Below are 4,056 nucleotides of genomic sequence, written 5' to 3' on the forward strand. Positions count from 1 at the left end.
ATCCCTGAGAGCAGGGCTCCTGGATTTGGGGGTGCTCTTCTCAACCACATAAGCCACCCATTACCCTGAATGCTCTCAGAGCAAACCCAAGGCCCATGAGGCTATGGGTGACCCGGCTGAGCCCACCTCCTCAGGCCCTCATTCTCTCTCTCTCCTGAACCCACTCAGCCCTTTCGGATGCTTGAACCTCAGGTCTTGGAACGTGCAGTTCCCTCTGCCTGGAATGCCCTTCCCAGCACTTCTCACATGGCTGCCCCCTGCTTACCATCCTCGGAGGCCCCCCTGGCTCCCCTGTCCAACCCCGCTCCCACCTCAAATCCCATTTATTCCCCCTTTCTTTTTTTTTTTTTTTCTGCGGTACGTGGGCCTCTCACTGCTGTGGCCTCTCCCGTTGCGGAGCACAGGCTCTGGACGCGCAGGCTCAGCGGCCACGGCTCACGGGCCCAGCCGCTCCGCGGCATGTGGGATCTTCCTGAACCAGGGCACGAACCCGTGTCCCCTGCATCGGCAGGCGGACTCCCAACCACTGTGCCACCAGGGAAGCCTATTCCCCCTCTCAACATCCCTCCAGGACACAGTGGAGGTCGGGGGGAGCTTGTTTTCTTCACCTACAGCAGTGAAGAATCTAGAACAGCCAAGCACCTAGGACATGGGCAGTAAATAATTGTCGAATAAAAGAAACAGCCCTGTTTCTGACTTACTTCACTTACCATGTGACATCACGTATATGTGGAATCTAAAATATGGCCCAAATGAACCTATCTACGAAACAGAAACAGACTCACAGACATGGAGAAAACACTTGTGGTTGCCAAGGGGGAGGGCTGGACTGAGAGTCTGGGTTTAGTAGATGCAAACTATTACATATAGAAGGGATCAACGGCAGGGTCCTGCTGTAAAGCACAGGAAACTATATTTAATACCCTGGGATAAACCATAATGAAAAAGAATATAAAAAAGAATATGTATATATATATATATATATATATATATATATGTATATATATGTGTGTGTGTGTGTGTGTGTGTGTGTGTGTGTGTGTATATATATATATGTGTATATATATATATATGTGTGTGTATATATATACACACACATATATATATACACACACAGATACATTTCCCATATTCTTAATGTAAATTAAACTGAGTTCCCACCAATGTGCTAACTCAACACACCAAATAAAACTGGAGCTTATAAAATAGTCCACATTGCTCATTACATGCTCTCTTATGTATATATGTATATATATGTGTGTGTGTGTGTGTGTGTGTGTGTGTGTGTGTGTATAACTGAGCCACTCTGCTGTGCAGCAGAAACTAACACAGCATTGTAAATCAGCTATACTCCAATAAAATAATTAAAAAAGAAAAAAAGATGCAATCCTCTTCCCCGAGGGGCTGTCACCCAGCGAGTGGAAGCAGTGGCCAGGGCCTGGGGCCTGCCCGTGTTTATCCCAAAGCTTTTCTAGGGCCTCACAATCTCCCACCCACAGCTGTAGAGTGTCACCCTTGCGCCACTCCCACCCCAGGAAAGGGGAGAGGTCCCTGTGCCCCTACCTCTGTCTCATCACCCACCCTGTCCTCTGAGTGGTGCTGAAGGGCTGGGGGCTGCCTCTCCACAGCCATGGCTGGGACATCTGTCTTCATGATCGGGGCCTGGCAGGGGCAGGGCGAGGCCCAAGGGAAGACCAGCAAAGACAAATGGGAGGTGGGAACCGGGCCCGTGCCTGTGTAACATGGACGTAAATAAATGATCACACCAGGCATAATATACAGCCGGGCTGGGGGGGTTTGGAGTCCACACAGTGATTTCTCAAACCTCAGGCAGGAGTCGGGTCAGCCGGGGTCCCAGATGGGAAGGCATCCTGTGTCACAGCCGCTTCATTACCGTCTTAACTGAGTGGCCGGCTGGGTCCCTAGGAGCCCCAGTGGAGGTGACTAACGTCGTGATTAGTCACAATTGGTGCCTGTGCCCACCCTCAGGGTCAGGGTGTGGGGGAGGGGGAGGGGGGAGGAAGCAAGTGTGTGGGGTGCTGGTGGAGTTGTGGTCATTAATAATAATAGAACAACAATTCTCCTTTCTTGGACAGTTACCAGGGGGGCTGGCCTGGTTTAAGCTCTTTAAGTGCGTTATTTATTCCTCAGGCCAGCCTCAAAAGGTCAGTACTATTATTGGACCCATTTCACAAATGAGGAAACTGAGACTCAGAGAGATGAAGTGATCGGCTCCAAATCCAGGTCCATCTGAGTTCTAACTGGAGTTTGCAGCCACTGTGCTCTCCACTGTTACCGTGGCTCTGCAGGGAGCCCTCACAGGCCCTGGCAGCTCTGGCCCTCTTTCCCAGGGAGGCTGGTGAACACGGCCAGTGCCAGCTGAGTCTACACAGTCCTGGTTAAACACACAGGTACTTGGCCCCACCTAGATCCTACGGAGGCGAGATGGGTAAAGAGGAACGCATTTATCAGGCCTCCCCCTTGGTGGATGCAATCAGCCACCATCTCTCCAGGCCTATGGTTTTCAAGTTTCAGTGAGTACCAGAATCACACAGGCAGCTTGTTAAACAGACAAGGAGCGCCCAACTCAGGAATCTGCCTGTTTATCAAGAAACATCGCACCACCAGTGGCAAAACACAGCTCTACCATTTCAGAAGTCACAAAGGAAATGAGCCCAGAGTGCTGTCTCATGGGCCTCCCTGAGCTCGTCCAGAACACAGACAAGTGGGCTGGAACCACATCTAAAATTCTGACTTGTCCTCACTGAGCGCTCCAGGCTGTCACCAGCTGGGACCCTGGAGATTCACGGGGAGGATGCTGGAGTGGCTTTCACAGCCTCACAAGCTGTAAAAAGAATATTTGAAAAGAAAGGAAACCTAGAGGTTGTGCAATGTAAGCCCTTTGTTTTACATTTGGGGAAACTAAGGTCCCTAAAGTTAAGGGACCTACCTAAGGCCACACAGCACATCCGTGGTAGAGTCATTTCAACAATTTTCCATGATGTCAAGCTGCTTGGGGCAACAGGTGTCTGGGGTTCCATCCCTGGAGGGCTAGTACTTACTGCCAAGTTCTCTCAGGTGCACACGAAGCCATTACAATAAAGGGCTTGGTGTTAGCTGGGCTGATGTGTTCCAGCCTGGCACAGGGCCTGGAATATAGAAATTGCTCAGTTAATATTTTGGAAATGTGCACTGAACATCATCTACAGCAGTGGGCAAAACAGACGCAGCCCTTGCTGTTACGGGGCTCACAGCCCGTCAGGCCTCCATGGCCTGTGAGCCCGGGTAAGGAAGATTAGGCAGTGGCTCCTCTTTTCCAGGGAAGAGGCTCATTATCTTCCTTTTCCTCACGTCTCTATGCCAAGACCTCAGTTTCACTGATCCCAGGTCAGACAGGGAACTACATGTGTGAAGTGGGTGGAGTGTGAGACATTAGGGAGAGGTAGGGACTGTGGCCAACAGTGATGGCCTTTGAATCCTAGTTTTTTTCAAGAAGCATCGAGCCAGACAATGGAAAACACTGACATACCTAAAGGCCAAGTATGGCCCATGGCCATGGGTTTGCCATGGCCAGCATGCTGTGTAGTACTGGATCAGGAGTCTGAAGACCAGAGTTTATTTCTGGTCCTTGGCTGACTGAGTGACATTGGGTGAATCACTGGCTTCAGTCTCCTCAACCATGCCCAGAAGGACTGGGTCGTGGTCACCTCTGAGGCTTTGTGCCAGGAAGCTGCTGGGAAACCAGGACGGACACCAGCATGCAGCGAGGCTGCTGTGGCTTTAAAAGTGCCTGGACAGCCCCAGTGGCAGCAGCTAGCGGTGTGGGCCACCTGCAGAGCCCGCCACAGCTGGGAAGATTAGTCTCTTCCACTAGACAACACCCATTACCATGTTCCAATAGCCATCACTTCCGCTAGGAGAGCTGCAGATGAGATATCGATTGCACTGACCCCAGGTGAGCCCTTTCCTCAGCCTGAGAGGCGTGCAGATCAGCTCTGCACGCTGCCGGTGGCTGCCGGGGCCCTGCCACCTCCTGTCTTCAACGCCCCCCCCCCC

Source organism: Lipotes vexillifer, unplaced genomic scaffold (assembly GCF_000442215.2).
Source record: "Lipotes vexillifer unplaced genomic scaffold, Lipotes_vexillifer_v1.1 scaffold149, whole genome shotgun sequence".
NCBI lineage: Eukaryota > Metazoa > Chordata > Mammalia > Artiodactyla > Lipotidae > Lipotes > Lipotes vexillifer.